The following is a 17,990-nucleotide window of genomic DNA, read 5'->3' as shown; positions in this document are numbered from 1 at the left end:
AAGGTCAGGATCCGACCATGTTGTGGCTTGGTAGGGCTTAAGGGTTTCAAGGATTCTAGTGTGCGAGTGAACATTTATCATCTTATCTTTAAGCACGGTTTCTGAGATGCCAATAGTCTATCTAGTCCTTTAAACAAATCACATCATATCACCGATAGCATTGTTTTGCATAGGTCAACTCCAATCATCACTCATGTGATTCATATCCTCATGGCTCCCGAGAGGAGGTCTAACAAAATCATATATGTCTACAATCTCCAAACTCATATGTATGTCTACCCCTAAAAATCCATGGGTAGAACATACAGGTTGCTAAGTTTGAATTAAACATCACAATCCAAGTGTTTGGCCTATTCTTCCAAGGTCCATGATAGTGCATTTCTACCCTAAGGAAACACGTCGCATGCCACTCCAAAATCTTGTTTCCTTTTCTATGAATCAACTCCAACAACCCATTAACTTCCATTAATCACTACATATTCCATTAATTCTACAAATCCAACGTCTATGCTGGTGTTCCACATGATCTCCTAAAGTCCTTATAATCCCCAATACTTGAAAGGGCTGCCTTACTATAGTCAGTCCACCAATTCCCGTTATTGTGATCTAGTAATACTCCAAGGTCAAGCTCACAAAGATGCCTAATTAAACTCTGACAATTAGTCCAATCTCCTAGTTTATCATCCACCGAGAAACATGGTATCATTATCGAGATCATCAGTCTAAATCCAATTTACTCTGAACCATGTAGACATACTCAACATCTATATTCAACTAGAATCACCTACTTGAATCCAAATCTCTAGTCCAACAAGAATCCCTACATGTTCCCCCAAGTCATTTACGTAATATCAACTGTCTCCTATCAATATCCCATGGCTAAGTTAAATCCAAACACTTCCAAGAATTTCATCTTGCGACCATGATTGTCCTACTAAATCCAATTTACTTAGGGGTAATGAAAGCTATGCTACCCTATTAACATGATTCCACCAAGTTCAACATGAAAGCCTTATAATCCACCAAAAGTAACAGATAATTCCTCAAATCATTGATATAAACTCATCAAGTCATTTGTCCTCTGTTCATATATCCCCAAATTGGTCTTTCCTATGGCATCGTCAGTTCTGGTGCTACCTTAGGATGGTAATGTGATCATTCACTACGTCCACTAGTCCCATAATGAACCCAGTGATAAGCAAGGCTTACTGTAGCTTAACTTGTTCTCTTGTGATTCTGTAGGTTAAGCTCAGGGTTAAGGTTTCGAGCTGGGGTATCTCGTGAAGTCTCGAAGGGTCTAGGAATGGGCTTCTAATCTTGAGGGTTAAACATAATTCTACGGAGTTGCATTTGGTCGAGGTGGCTGTAGCCAAAGTCTTCAGTGCTAGTTGGTTGTCGAAGTAGAATCCTTGGTGTACCTTGTCTTGTCGGTCTTCAGCTGAGGAGAGAGAGATGAGAGGGAAAAGTAGCATAGAGGAGGGGGATGCCTAAAGGGGGTTCTATAGTGCAAGTGCAAACAACAAGTGCCGAAAGGGCCAAACACAAGCATTAAGATAAGGAAGGTGATATAGTCACATACTTGTTGCCTAGGGCAAAAGTGCGACTTATATCAAAACACAAACAAATAAAAACAAGTAACACACAGTCATGGTTCTATTCAAACTATCATACGGACTCGACTGCGCATAGGGGGTACACGACTCATCCTACCCTAGGGGTTCTCGGACTCAGTAGTCGTGCCTTGTGCCTCATGCAGTCTTCTGAGTTTTCCTCAGGTGTTGCTACATCTCTTGTAGTTGTTCGATGGACCAATCTGGGTTGAGCATGAAGATTCTTCGACAACTTCTCGCCTGTTGAAGTGATGGGGTGAAGGTGGCTCCTCGTAACTGGCATTGACTTGGTCTCCTCTTGTCTTCTTAATCATGACGATCCCTTTTGCCTTCTAAGGCGTCGAGTGTACCAGGTAGGAAATCCTTTATGTAATGACACTAACAAGGCATAGTAGAGGTCCAATCTGCCGGATACACTGTTGCCAGTATCGTCACCGAGAGCGGGGGATGAAAACCGTTTTCCTGCTCACTATAGTGAGGCGGACCAAATGGCTAGGTTCTCATCCACCGGTGGTTGCTGATGCAACAATGATAAGGATAGGGTTTCTCTACTAGCGATGTATATCATGATCTTGCATATCCCATGCCCTGATCATCATAGGCCAAGGTTGCATCATCCTGGGGCAAATTCAAAGGTGTCACCATCCTCTGGGTCTTCATGTCCTCATTCTTCAAAGGCGTATCTTCTGTTAGCATCATCTTGTTGTGGTGTCATGAATATTGGGTTCAAAAGAGGTGGGTGAGTGTTTGGCAAGGTGTACTCCTTCTAGGCTATCCACAAGGATTACAAGGAATCCCGTGGTCAAGGGCTTGAGGGTTCTAGCGACCAAAGGTTTTGAAGGGGAAGAGATCAATAAGGAAAGTATACCTTAGTTTTCGAAAAACTGAGAAGGGAAGAGAAGTATAGATAGTTTCGGAAAACTAGTAGTAGTTTTGGAAATAGTTTTACCCTAACTAACGACCATGCTAACTAAGGCTTCCTACAGTCAGGATGGCTCTGATACCAGCTCTGTGGGGACCCCGACTCATAAGTCGTGATCACCGAATGCATGTGTATAGTGATCCCAGAGATCAATGCTCACAGAACACACAAAAGCTAAATAACAAGAGGCTTACATCCACACATACTGTATTACACAAGTAGGACCATTATGGTCAAGTCTTGAGTATAACATTGCAGCGGAAATCTTCGTCGATAACTTGGACCCATGCCATCTGCCTTAACCCTACAACATTCTGACTGGAAAGTGTCCTAGCTCGCATGTTCGTCATCGAAGTATTCTTCGTCATATCATGTTCTTTCATGCTTGGTTAATAAAATAACCAGTGGCAAGCCAATGAGTACTTTGAATGTACTCGCAAGCAACCCATGTTTTGGTTCAAGGTACAACAATGCATGATATAGGTACATTTTTGCAGAAAGCTAGTTTTGAGTGCAATGACATGTTCAACAACTTGTAAGACATGCATCAGGAGAATTCAAGTAACCATGAGGACAGGTTACATATATCAACATAAATAGAGTGGGCATCAACCCAACTCAATCATGTAAAGTCCTTTGACTTGACCCAAGTAGATATTCCCACTTATCCAAACACACACACTGGTTTGTAAACATGTGGACATAGCCCAAGAGCGGTTACCCAACTGTCCTTGACCGTGGACACGGATATTCGAATAGTTTTACACTCTGCAGAGGTTGCACACTTTACCCACAAGATCCGAGGAACATCCGTGTCATCCACGACCCGCGGTACCTCAAGTACCCGGGGTAAGCACCCGATCACTACCTTTCCCTAGACGACACTAACATGGAGTCCACTCGATTGGTAGTAACCCCCGTGCCCAACATTATAACATTTTCGTGGAGCCATGCTCCTAAATCATCTCACATCACAAGCACGGGGTACCAACGGTGTGTCCGGTGTCCCATAAAAATGTTCTTGGCCGCCCTACCTGGCACGACCCCGTCTCGAGAGAGCGCACCAACAACTCTCCCGTCACTAGTAATGCGGGCCCCAAGCTAGTATCGGTCTAGGTAATCAATAATGCCCTTTCCCATATAAGGGTAGAGTGGTTGCGCATGTAAGGTTGGAATAACGGTCGCAGCTTAAACCAATCCATTTTGAAAACAACACACACTTGCCTCGGTACACCACTTCGTCATCAAGTGGTTACCCATCTCATCATCTCCCTCGGGCATAAGTGGCACCCGACGGGTTTTTTGAGAAGTCCTTTGAAAACACTTTGTCTCCTTCATCATGCATATTCCCGTACCTTTTGCGTAGCATCTACTTTAGCATCCTATCTACTCCCACCGGCATAACCCTCATAAGAAGGTAGGGTCATGCACAATGCAAGTATCAACGAGGAAGTAGGGTGGCAAACCATCGAAGTGGTTACTACCTCAACATGATTCCATTGCAACAACAATATGTTGCTATATGACATGCATAAAAAGGGCTTCATAGACATGGTCAAAGGGCTGCTTGCCTGGTTCATCAGAGTCTTGAAATCTTCTGGTCCTTCTCCAAATACTCCGTCTACTTCATCAACTAACGCCGAAAACAAACACAATAAGCAACACAACAAGGCAAAATAAAAGTTCTCTAAAAATATGGACTTGACTTTTATGGAACATCTCTAGTTATATGAAGAATAACCAGAGTGGTTTCATTGGAATTGGATCAGTGGATAACTCTGAACATTTTGATATGATGGAACCAAGCAGTTTATGGATTTGCAAGAAGTGTCCGGAAATATATATTTGGAAAATGAGCAAAGGCACCATTTAACAAATCATGATTTTAGAAGCATCTAGGAGTCGGTTTCACTGGATTTGGAGTTCAAATGAATTCCCTATGAATTTGCAAAGTTGACAAATATGAAGAAATGGCTCATTATATTGTGGGGTACAGAAAGTATTAAGAAAAATGTTCATAAACTAAGTTATGAACTTAGAAGCATCTAGGAATTTGAATCATGGCACTTGGATCAATTTTGAGCTCTCTGTGATTTTCTAAAGTTCATCACAGAAATGGAAAATGGGGTCTTGATAAATATTTGTGAAGGAAATGCTTCTGTAAAAATGTGACAATAGCACCATGTGGTAGGGCATGATTTTAGAAACTACTAGAAATTTGAATCATTGGATTTGGAGCTCTGTTGAATTATTTATGGAATTTTGAAGTTCACTGGAAAAGAAAAAGAAAAAGATTTGCGTTATACCTAAACTGTGCGCAGGGCGCAATTTAGCACCACAGCCACTGGGCCGGCCCAGCTTCACGGCCACGCGTCCCTGCGGGGCAAGCGGCTTGCCTGGTCCCGCCTCCACTTAACCCGACCTGCGGGGCCGGCTCGGTTGCCACTACCGCCGACAGGCGGGGCCGGCGAGCTGACGCGGCGTCGTCCTCAACCTCCCGCCCGAAGCAGGGGAGGCGAGGCAGAGGAACGTCGAGGGTAACTGTCGGCGCTACCGGCCACCATTTCCGGTGATCCGGCCACCGGCGTGCTCGGGGAGACGAGCCGCATCCGTTACCCCTGTTAGCGCGTCCATGGGAGGACGGATATGAGCGGGGTCATGGCCTCGGTGGACGGCGGTGCCGGCGAGTCCAGGGAACATGGCACGACTACGGGGAGGAGAAGGATAAGCGCGGGAGGGGCCCGTGGTGATGGTGGAGGTCCTCTGGTGCGGTCTAAATGGGAGGAGGAGTGGTGGGCGCGAATTTAGGCGGAGTCCGGCGGCTCGGCTCCGGCCATGGGGAGCGACAGAGGGCTCGGCGAGAGGGTTGGCTGGGTCGAGGATGCTTCTAGGAGGGAGAGGGGACAAATGGAGTGGAGAGGAGAGCTCGTAACGGCCTCATATGGGCGCGGCTAGGAGCACCATGGGAGGAGCTCACGGCCACGATCCAGGGCGTCGCCAGGGGCCAAACGAGCGCTTTGGGGCGTGTCTGAGGTGCTCGTGGGCGTGGTCCATGTCAAGGGAGAGAAAAGAGGGAGCAGGGACGGGTCAGAGCCATCGCGCGTGTGAGGCTGCCCATTGGAGCCCTCGGGCGGCCGGTGCGCATGCGAGTGGGGGTAGCAGGAGGAAGAAGGAGGAGGGAGACAGGGGTTTAGTGTGTCTCAGATGCCGAGGCACCTCGACGGGCGTGATGGGGAGGCCCGAGGTGGCCGAAGGTGCTTGGCAGGGGGCGGCTACAGTGCGGGGGCGCATTGTAGCGCGCTCTAGAGCGTGCATATGGCTGGCATGGCCATTTTAAAAGGTCAGGGGCATGTCCACTTGTGTCTTGGAGCTTCCTTGGATGCTCTAGAGTGGTCAGGAGCTAGGTGGGGTGCTGCATATAGAAAGGAGAGAGAGAGGAGAAGTTGCCATGGGTAAACAGAGAGAGAAAGAGATGGGTTTTACCCCCAAATAATTGAGCTATTGAAGGAGGAGAGTTGCTGGAGGTAGGAGGTGACCTGGGGCAGCTGTGGTAAAAAGATAGGGTCATGGAGATTAGTGGAAGTGGTCAAAAAGGTGGTTTTGGAAATTTTGCAGAAGGTGTTTGTTGTTGATTTGAGCAAGAAGATGAACTCCTCTTGTCATAAGGCTTGACAGGACCAAATGGCATGAGCAAACAAGTGGTTCCACCAAGATTGAGTCCATTTGGGCAAAGTTGCCAATGCAACTTTTGTAAACCCTAGAAATCAGTAGAAATGGACTTTCCAAGATTAAGTCATGCAAATCTGTTCTCCTTGATGCACCACTTGGTGTAGTGTCATCATTTGAGGTTATGAACATGTCCACATAAGTTGAGATCAAAAGGAGAAAGTTTCCAATGTAGAGTTGTTCAAATTTGGTTCTGGACAAGAAGGGTTTTGGGGCACTTTGATCAATATAACATTTTCTCAAACTTGTACCATTTGAGCATGTTCACAAGGTTTGAGAACATTTGGACATGTTTGGCAATGTAAAGTTGCTCAAACTTCAAAATGGACAGAAATGGTTTTGAGGGGATTCCATGGGGTTATACTATTCTCCATTACATGATACTTGGCAAGATCATAAAACATGTCATATTTGACATGCTAGAACTTTCTTGGATTTTTTGGAGAATATTTCCTTTGTAAATATTTCAAAAGCTTGAAATATCAAAAAGGGTTTTTGAGGGATTTGACCAAAATTTTGAACATGACCATGTGTTAAAACTCTTATATATGGACAATATATGTCCACTGAGTTTCCCTAAGTTTTTGTCAAATATTTTTGAAACAATAAAATAATTTTTCCCTATTAAAGACCATTTCTGGCCTTAAGAAAAAGCTTTTAAATAAAATAGGAAAATAACTTTTAAAATTATATTTTTGTGGTTTCTGGGTATCCTATATCTAATAGGAGTCAAATATATTTTTGGAAATATTTTTACTACCTTTAATTAAGTACTTGCAGTGCGAACCTCAATTCAGGGGTTTTTGAAAAACTAATTTTTGAAAATACTATTTGGCCAAATTATTTTTGCAAGAAATTATTTTTATGACCTATACACATGGCATGATCATTGGGAAAGGTTTTTGGATCAAGGAGAAGGAGTATAAGAGTTGGAGGATTTATTTTATTTTTAGAGCACTTGCAAACAACAGACAAAAACCAATCAAGGCAAGGTCCAAAACACTCAAAAGTTTTTGTCAAACCACATTTTGTCATGATTGTTAGCTTAAGTGCAGTGGCATGAAAATCAGGGTCTGATAGTAATGAACTCCTTCTTTATTTAATTTGGTGTTAAACCTACTGTATTCCAACTTCTTTATGGTTCATAGACTGAATTACTAGCCATAGATGCATTGAAATAAGCAAACAACACACGAAAAACAGAATCTGTCAAAAACAGAACAGTCTGTAGGAATCTGTAACTAACGAAAACTTCTGGAACTCTAAAAATCCTACCAAAATAGGAAGTCCTGGAAAATTTGTTTATTGAACAACAAAAAGAATCAACGCAAAATCACGTTCCTGTGATTTAACAAAATTATATTCGTGCGTGCAAAGTTTGTGTTTTCAGCAGAATCAAATCAACTATCATCGTAGGTTATCCTATAGGTTCTACTTGTCGCAAACACTAAATAAAAGATAAAAACACATCGAAACAGAAGGTAGATGCAAGATTTATTCCTAAACAGGAGCAAAAACAAAAAACATAAAGAAAATTGGGTTGCCTCCCAACTAGCGCTATCGTTTAACGCCCCTAGCTAGGCATAAAAGCAAAGATAGGTCTAACGAGTGCCATCTTTGGCACTAAATTCATAAGTAGAGCACTTGTGATCTCTAGGGATTTCTCCCCTTTTAGCAATGGCTAAACCTTTAGGTAAAAGTTCAAGAAATTCATTGGTAGCAAAAGGTTCTTTAACGATAGAGAGACAATTTGGAAGAACACTTATGGATTTGAGATCCGCGTCTCCCTTACTAGAAGATTCACCTTTATTTTTAGGAACATAAATAAACTTGGCAGTTTTAGTAGGGGGTTTTGGAGTGTTTTTCATGGGGGAAAATGCGGAACCTAAGTTTCTAATGATATCCTCAAGTTTACCAATTCTAGCAGAGTCTAGATCTATTTTTTCATTGACTATAGGTTCTTTTTCTTTAAGATTTTTCAAAGTAACTCCAACCCTAGATCCAAATTGGGTAATGTGATTATGAATCTTTTTATCCAAATTTTCAATCAACTCAATAGTGGCAATTTTATTTTCAATAATTTCAAGCCGTTGCATCACATGTTCTAGAGTTAAAACCGTTCCATTAACCAAAAGAGGCGGTGGGCCAAACAAATCTAACATAGCATTATAAGCATCAAAAGTATGGCTACTCATAAAATCACCTCCGGTAGCAATATCAAGAACACATCTATTCCAAGGAGTAATGCCTACATAAAAATTGCGGAGAAGAACGGAAGTAGCAAGCTTCCTAGTAGCTTTATATTGGGCATTGCAAATTCTATGCCAAGCATCTTTTAAACTTTCCCTTTCCCTTTGCTTAAAATTGTGAATTTCTTGTTCAGGAGTGAGAATAAGGATAGGAGGACTAGCCATGACGACAAGGTAAACTAACACACGAGCAAACAGAAAAACGGCAAGCGAAAAGAGAGGAGGAGATTGGGAAAGAGAGGGCGAATAAAACGGCAAGGGTGAAGTGGGGGAGAGGAAAACGAGAGGCAAATGGCAAATAATGTAAATGCGAGGGAGATGGGTTTGTGATGGGTACTTGGTATGTCTTGACTTGAGTGAAGACCTCCCCGGCAACAGTGTCAGAAATCCTTCTTGCTACTTCTTGAGCTTGCGTTGGTTTTCCTCGAAGAGGAGAGGGTGATGCAGCAAAGTGTAGCGTAAGTATTTTCCACAGTTTTGAGAACCAAGGTATCAATCCAGTAGGAGGCTCCTCAAAAGTCCCACGCACCTACACAAACAAACTGAGAACTCGCAACCAACGCAATAAAGGGGTTGTCAATCCCTTCACGGCCAGTTGCGAAAGTGAGATCTGATAGAGATAGTATGATAAGATAAATATATTTTTGGTATTTTATAATATAGATGCAAAAAGTAAAGATGCAAATAAAAGTAGATTGAAAGCAAATATGATAAGAGATAGACCCGGGGGCCATAGGTTTCACTAGTGGCTTCTCTCAAGATAGCATAAGTATTACAGTGGGTGAACAAATTACTGTCAAGCAATTGATAGAAAAGCGCATATTTATGAGATTATATAGGCATGATCATGTATATAGGCATCACGTCCATAACAAGTAGACCGACTCCTGCCTGCATCTACTACTATTACTCCACACATCGACCGACTCCTGCCTGCATCTAGAGTATTAAGTTCATAAGAACAGAGTAACACATTAAGCAAGATGACATGATGTAGAGGGATAAACTCATGCAATATGATATAAACCCCATCTTGTTATCCTCGATGGCAACAATACAATACGTGCCTTGCAACCCTTTCTGTCACTGGGTAATGACACCGCAAGATTGAACCCAAAGCTAAGCACTTCTCCCATGACAAGAAGAACCAATCTAGTAGGCCAAACCAAACTGATAATTCGAAGAGACTTGCAAAGATAACTCAATCATACATAAAAGAATTCAGAGAAGATTCAAATATTATTCATAGATAAACTTGATCATAAACCCACAATTCATCGGATCTCGACAAACACACCGCAAAAAGAGTTTACATCAAATAGATCTCCACAAGAGAGGGGGAGAACATTGTATTGAGATCCAAAAAGAGAGAAGAAACCATCTAGCTAATAACTATGGACCCGTAGGTCTGTGGTAAACTACTCACAACTCATTAGAGGGGCAAGGATGTGGATGTAGAAGCCCTCCATGGTCGATTCCCCCTCCGGCAGAGTGCCGATGAAGGCTCCAAGATGAGATCTCGCGGATACAGAAGGTTACGGTGGTGGAAATTGTGTTTCGTGGTGCTCCTGGATGTTTTTGGGGTACGTAGGTATATATAGGAGGACGAAGTACGTCGATGGCCACCCGAGGGGCCCATGAGATAGGGGGCGTGCCCTATAGGGGGGGCGTGTCCCCCTATCTCGTGGGGCCCTTGGAAGCTTCTTGGCTTGCACTCCAAGCTCTCTGGATCACGTTCGTTCCAAAAATCATGCTCCCGAAGGTTTCATTCCATTTGGACTCCGTTTGATATTCCTTTTCTTCGAAATACTGAAATAGGCAAAAAAACAGCAATATGGGCTGGGCCTCTGGTTAGTAGGTTAGTCCCAAAAATGATATAAATGTGTAAAATAAAGCCCATAAACATCCAAAAGGGGTAATATAATAGCATGGAACAATCAAAAATTATAGATACGTTGGAGATGTATCACTCTCCAGCGCTGTCGGATTTCGGGTTCCGGCAAAACCCTTGAGGTTCGAACACTGGGGTGCGCACAAAGATTTCCCCCTACCGAATCTCGCTCTCAGCCTCGTCGTGATCTCTAAGATTAGCTTGATGAACTCACAACACAAGAGACATAAGATTTGTACAAGTTTGAGCCACCGTTGTGGTGTAATACCCTACTCCTGTGTGGTGGTGGTGGATTGCCTCTTGGGATGATGATGAACAGTACAAGGGAAGAACGACCTCCTGAGGAGAGGTGTAGGTGTTCTTGTGCTTGGTGGGTTGCTCGGGGAGGAATCGATCTCCCCTTGTCTACTGTGGTGGCTAGCCCTATTTATAGAGGCCCTGGTCCTCTCCTCAAATATTGAGCGGGAAGGGATCCAACAGCGGCCGATTTGAAGGGGGACAACTAGTACAAGCTATCCTGACTAAAGGTGGTCTTCGCCTGTCAAAGGCACTGGTGGTGATGCCGTCTTGGGCTCCATGATGACCTCCGTCCTGCCGTCCTGCTGGTCTTGGTCTTGTTGCATCGATATGGAAACCTTTGCTTGATGCCTCGGTACTCCGCGCCTGTGCTTGCCCTCTTAGCACCAAAGGGGAAATGAGGACACTACACACACTGGCGCTCGCCTGGCCTTGGTTGTCATGGCTTGCGTCATGGGAACCTCGCGAGGTACCCCTTGCCTTGATCTCTCCGCCCCCCTTGCGAGCCTTCCCGGTGAGGCCGCTCCTGAGGAGGCCTTGTGTCGTCCGCCCCGCGAGGCTTGGCCCCTCGCGAGGGTCTTGAGCGTTGGTTGATGAAGACGGGCCGTACTGGGCCATTGGTGGAGCGACGCCGCGGGCCGCATGTAGGCAAGTCTTGGGACCCCCATTCCCAGAACGCCGACAGTAGCCCCGGGGCCTAAGGTGCGCTCGGACTTGGCTTAGCGGCAAAGCCAAAGGGCAAGTGTGGTGCGCCGCGGGCCCCAACAGCCTGCGGCCTTGGTCTACGTGTGGTGACTGATTGGACGTGGGCGTCTCCGCTTCCCCATGCTGCCTCGGCAACTGCCCGACTTGACGAGTCCCTGCTGCATGCAAAAAAGGGTTATCATTACCCGCGATCATGGAGGTCGACGGTTGGCCTCCCTTGGGCTATAAATGAGGGGGGGGGGTGAGAGCCCCGGTCGCCCATCTCTTCCCATTCCGCTCGCTTCTCCTCCCTTGCTCCGTTGCTTGCAGCGTCCCCCATGGCGCCTGCGAAGAGGTTTTCGGCCGCGGAGAAGGGGAAGGCTCGCCAGGAAGGGCCTGGCTCTCCTCCGCCCAAGCGCAGACGTGGTTGCCCTTGCAAGCACTCCGCGACCCTCGCCGTGGCTCCCCGCGGCCGCGGTGGTGGCCCTTCACGTGGTGGGGGGCACCCATGTCGAGGCAGCCTGGTTGGCGGAGGAAGGCGTGCTGTGGCCGTGCGGCCTCCCCGGCCACGCTTCCACTCGGCAGAGGTGCTACCGGAATTCATCGTGTGGTCGGAAAACCCGGCCGGCGGCTGGCTTCAGCTCCCGCACTTCTTCATCGGCGAGCTGCTGGCTGCTGGCCTAGGCGGGCTCTGGTTGCAGGTGGACGGCTGCTGCAGCAGGGCTTCCTGGGTCGCGGTGTGGGTCTCCGTCGCCAGCAACGCGGCCTTGGCCTGAGGCTGGCAGACGTTCGCCCGCGCGCGCGGTCTGGGCATGCCGTGCACCCTCCACTTCAGGTACGATGGCGACACGACCCTTTATGTGAGGGTGTTCAGAGGGGATGGCCGCCGTGTTGGGTGTTGCCCTGAAGACAACGACAGCGACGAGGTGCTCGGTCCTGGCGACGGTCGTGATGAGGGTGAAGGCGAACTCGCTCCCGGCGGCGACCGTGACTCGTCAAGCTACGTCAGCTCCTCCTCGACGACAGCTCCTCCGGCGGCGGCTACGATCAACTGCCGCGCCGCCGTGTCCGCCTCGAGGGCTGCAGCGGGGCGTCCCGTCACTATGCTTCGATGAAGCGTGAGGTGGGGTCTGGCTGAGCTCAGGAGGCCGCCGTAGATCCCTCCTCGCGAACTGCTGCAAGGCGTGTGCTATTTTTGTTTTGTTTTCCTTCCTTCCTGCATTGAGAGAGACAAGTATGGGGCCCCGTGGGGGCGTGCAACAAACTATGATTTCCTAGTTAAAATGCTGCATTTATTGTTCCTGTGCTATGTCATGGTGTTGTTGGCGTGTAGGAACAACTTAGCTTGTCATGTTTGAAGTAGTTCCCGCCGTGCGAGGTGCCCGCTCCAGGCCTTGCCGGGCCACTTAGGAGCTGCAAAAAACTCATAGAGAGACTGTCATTTTCTGAACCCTGGTCGCAAGGGCTGCCAGCCGTGGCCGAGCCCTTCGTGTCGTGGTACCCGAGGGGCGCAGACTGGGAGGGGTTCTCCCACTGCGGATTTGAACGAGAGAGCCTTGCGAAAATTAGAAGAGAAAGGGCTCACGAGGGCACCCGCACAACCCCCTCACGAGGCTTGCGAGAGAGAGCAAGTCAGACAAAGAGATGAAGACAGAAAACAGAGGCAGAAGACGATGGAACAGAATCGACAAAGAACACCAAAAGCAACTTTAATCGAGGTTCAAACAAGGAAGAGCGAGCCAACTACAGAAAGCAAATGCAAAGCCGCGTCTGGCACCTAGTATAGTCTTCAAGTCTTCTCACCAGCGCGGAGCTAAGTGCTGCCACTGGGCGTGGGAGGGAGCCCCCGAGGCCCTAGGGCGGCACTCCTGAGACTCCAGGGCATGTACAGCCCCACTCATTATTACGTGAGAGTGTCACGGGCCGCAAGCTTCACAGGCACTGGGCCTTCTTCACATGCACCGGGCCTTTCTTCGGGCGGCAAGCTTCACAGGCACTGGGCCTTCTTCACAGGCACCGGGCCTTTCTTCAGGGGTAAAACTTCTGGAGGTGCTGGATGTTCCAGGCGTTCGGGATGGGTACCCCGTCCTGGGTCTCCAGGCGCGCGGCGCCAGGCCTGGAGACGTGGACGACCTTGAACGGGCCCTCCCACATGGATGAGAGCTTATGCAACCCTTCCCTGGAGAGCACCCGCCTCAGGACGAGGTCACCCACTTCGAGCGTCCTAGGGCGGACGCTGCGACAGTGATACCGCCGCAGCGCCTGCTGGTATCTTGCCGCCCGTAGCGTGGCTTCACAGCGGCGTTCCTCCCCCAGCATGAGGTCCATCCCCCGCATGGCGTCCTGCTGCGCCTCATCAAACGCCAGGACCCACGCGGAGCAATGATACGTCCATTTTGCATCATGCTTTTATATCAATATTTATTGCATTATGGGCTGTTATTACACATTATATCTCAATACTTATGGCTATTCTCTCTTAATTTACAAGGTTACCATGAAGAGGGGGAATGCCGGCAGCTGGAATTCTGGCTGGAAAAGGAGCAAACGTTGGAAACCTATTCCGCACAACTCCAAAAGACCTGAGGCTCCACGAAACAACCTTTTGGATTTATTAACAAATTATGAGCAAAAGAAATAGGCCAGGGGACCCACACCCTGTCCAGGAGACAGGGGGGCGCGCCCCCTATCTCCTGGGCCCCCCTAGTGGGCTTACAGCGACCATCTTTTGCTATATGAAGGGTTTTGTCCTGGAAAAATTCGTGGGCAAGCTTACGGGACGAAACTCCGCCGCCACGAGGCGGAACCTTGGCGGAATCGATGTAGGGCTCTGGCGGAGCTGTTATGCCGGGGACACTTCCTTCCGGGAGGGGGAAATCATCACCAACGTCATCACCAACGATCCTCTCATCGGGAGGGGGTCAATCTCCATCAACATCTTCACCAGCACCATCTCATCTCAAAACCCTAGTTCATCTCTTGTATCCAATCTTGTATCAAAACCACAAATTGGTACATGTGGGTTGCTAGTAGTGTTGATTACTCCTTGTAGTTGATACTAATTGGTTTACTTGGTGGAAGATCATATGTTCAGATCCTTCATGCATATTATTACACCTCTGATTATGAACATTACTATGCTTTGTGAGTCGTTACGTTTGTTCCTGAGGACATGGGTGAAGTCTTGCTATTAGTAGTCATGTGAATTTGGTATTCGTTCGATATTTTGATGAGATGTATGTTGTCTCTCCTCTAGTGGTGTTATGCGAACGTCGACTACATGACACTTCACCATTATTTGGGCCTAGAGGAAGGCATAGGGAAGAATAAGTAGATGATGGGTTGCTAGAGTGACAGAAGCTTAAACCCTAGTTTATGCATTGCTTCGTTAGGGGTTGATATGGACCCATATGTTTAATGCTGTGGTTAGGTTTACCTTAATACTCCTTTTTGTAGTTGCGGATTCTTGCCATAGGGGTTAATCATAAGTGGGATGCTTGTCCATGTTAGGGCAGTACCCAAGTGCCGGTCCACCCACATATCAAATTATCAAAGTACCGAACGCGAATCATATGAACGTGATGAAAACTAGCTTGACGATAATTCCCAATGTGTCCTCGGGAGCTTCTTCCTCATTATTAGAATTTGTCCAGGCTTATCCTTTGCTACATAAAGGATTGGGCCACCTTGCTGCACTTTATTTACTTTATTTACTTTTTGCTCGTTACTATTTATCTTATCACAAAACTATCTATCTCCTACTATTTCAGTGCTTGTAGAGAAAACCTTACTGAAAACCGCTTATCATTTCCTTCTGCTCCTCGTTGGGTTCGACACTCTTACTTATCGGAAGGACTACGATAGATCCCCTACACTTGTGTGTCATCAAGACTCTTTTCTGGCACAGTTGCCGGGGAGCGTAGCGCTCTTGGTGAGTGGAACTTGGTAAGGAAACATTTATATAGTGTGCTGAAATTTTCTGTTACTTGTCACTATGGAAACTAATCCCTTGAGTGGCTTGTTTGGGGTATCTTCACCCCAACCATAAGAGCAAAGAGATGCTCCTCAACCTACTGAACCTTATGAAAATATTCACTTTGAGATTCCTTCGGGTATGATGGAAAAACTGCTAGCTAATCCTTTTGCAGGAGACGGAACATTGCATCCCGACTTACACCTTATCTTTGTGGATGAAGTTTGTGGATTATTTAAGCTTGCAGGTATTCCCGATGATGTTGTCAAAAGGAAGGTCTTCCCTTTATCTTTGAAGGGAGATGCAATGACATGGTATAGGCTATGTGATGATACGAGATCTTGGAATTATAAGCGATTGAAGTTGGAATTTCACCAGAAGTTCTATCCTATGCATCTTGTTCATCGTGATCATAATTACATATATAATTTCTGGCCTCGTGAAGGAGAAAGCATCACTCAAGCTTGGGGGAGGCTTAAGTCAATGTTGTATTCATGCCCCAATCATGAGCTCACTCGGGAAATGATTATTCAGAATTTTTATGCTCGGCTTTCTGTTGATAATCGCAACTTGCTCGATACTTCCTGTGCTGGTTCCTATATTCTGAAGACTATTGATTTCAAATGGGACTTATTCGAAAGAATTAAACGCAACTCTGAAGATTGGGGTTCCAACGATGGTAAGGAGTCAGGTATGACACCTAAGTTTGATTGTGTTAAATCTTTTATGGATACCGATTCTTTCCGTGGATTTAGCTCTAAGTATGGACTTGACTCTGAGATAGTAGCTACTTTTTGTGAAACTTTTGCTACTTATGTTGATCTCCCTAAAGAGAAGTGGTTTAAATATAATCCTCCTGTTGAAGTGAAATTAGTTGCACCTATTACAGTCAAAGAGAAGACTATTACATATAGTGATCCTATTATTCCTGCTGCTTATGTTGAAAAACCTCCTTTTCCTGTTAGGATAAAAGATCATGTTAAAGCTTCGAGTGTTGTTCGTAAGAGTAATACTAGAACTTATACACCTCCTGAGCAAATTAATGTTGAACCTGGTATTGCTATGATTAAAGATCTCTTGGATGAGGATTTAGATGGGCATGTTATCTCTTTCTTGGGTGAAACTGCTAATATTGCTAGACCCGATACTAAGACACGTAGACCTGTTGTAGGCACGCCTGTTATTTCTGTTAAAATAGGAGATCATTGTTATCATGGTTTATGTGATATGGGTGCTAGTGCTAATGCAATACCTTATGATCTTTATAAAGAAATTATGCACGATATTGCACTTGTTGAATTAGAAGATATTGATGTTACTATTAAGCTTGCCAATAGGGACACCATTAAACCTATTGGGATTGTTAGAGATGTTGAAGTCTTGTGTGGGAAGATTAAATACCCTGCTGATTTTCTTGTTCTTGGTTCCCCACAAGATGATTTTTGTCCCATTATTTTTGGTAGACCCTTCTTGAATACTGCTAGTGCTAAGATTGATTGTGAAAAGAATATTGTCACTTTTGGCTTAGATGGTATGTCTCATGAGTTTAATTTCGCTAAGTTTAGTAGACAACATCGTGAAAAGGAACCATCTAGTAAGGATGAAATTATTGGTCTTGCTTCCATTGTTGTTCTTCCAACTGATCCGTTAGACCAATATATGCTAGACCATGAAAATGATATGTTTATGAAGGAAAGGGAAGAAATAGATGAAGTGTTCCTTAAACAAGAACCTATGCTGAAACATAATCTTCCCGTTGAAATTCTTGGGGACCCCCCTCCACCCAAGGGTGATCCCGTGTTTGAACTCAAACCATTACCAGATAATCTTAAGTATGCTTATCTTGATGAAAAAGAAATATATCCTGTTATTATTAGTGCTAACCTTTCAGAGAAAGAAGAAGAAAGATTATTGAAAACTCTGAAGAAGCACCGAGCTGCTATTGGATATACCCTAGATGATCTTAAGGGCATTAGTCCCACATTATGTAAACACAAAATTTCAGTGGAGAAAGATGCCAAACCAGTTAGAGATCCTCAAAGACGACTAAATCCCAAAATGAAGGAAGTGGTAAGAGAGGAGATACTAAAACTCCTTGAGGCAGGTATTATTTATCCCGTTGCTGATAGTGAATGGGTAAGCCCTGTCCATTGTGGCCCTAAAAAGGGAGGTATTACCGTTGTTCCTAATGATAAAGATGAATTGATCCCGCAAAGAATTATTACATGCTATAGGATGGTAATTTATTTCAGTAAGTTAAATAAAGCTACTAAGAAAGATCATTACCCTTTACCTTTTATTGATCAAATGCTAGAAAGGCTATCCAAACACACACATTTTTGCTTTGTACATGGTTATTCTGGCTTCTCTCAGATACCTGTATCAGCGGGGGATCAATCTAAAACTACTTTTACATGCCCTTTTGGTACTTTTGCTTATAGACGTACGCCTTTTGGTTTATGTAATGCACCTGCTACCTTTCAAAGATGCATGATGGCTATATTTTCTGATTTTTGTTTGAAGATTTGTGAGGTATTCATGGATGACTTCTCCGTCTATGGATCCTCTTTTGATGATTGTTTGAGCAACCTTGATCGAGTTTTGCAGAGATGCGGAGACACTAGTCTCGTCCTGAATT

Source organism: Triticum aestivum, chromosome 3B (genome assembly GCF_018294505.1).
Source record: "Triticum aestivum cultivar Chinese Spring chromosome 3B, IWGSC CS RefSeq v2.1, whole genome shotgun sequence".
NCBI lineage: Eukaryota > Viridiplantae > Streptophyta > Magnoliopsida > Poales > Poaceae > Triticum > Triticum aestivum.
This window is presented reverse-complemented; position numbering follows the sequence as displayed.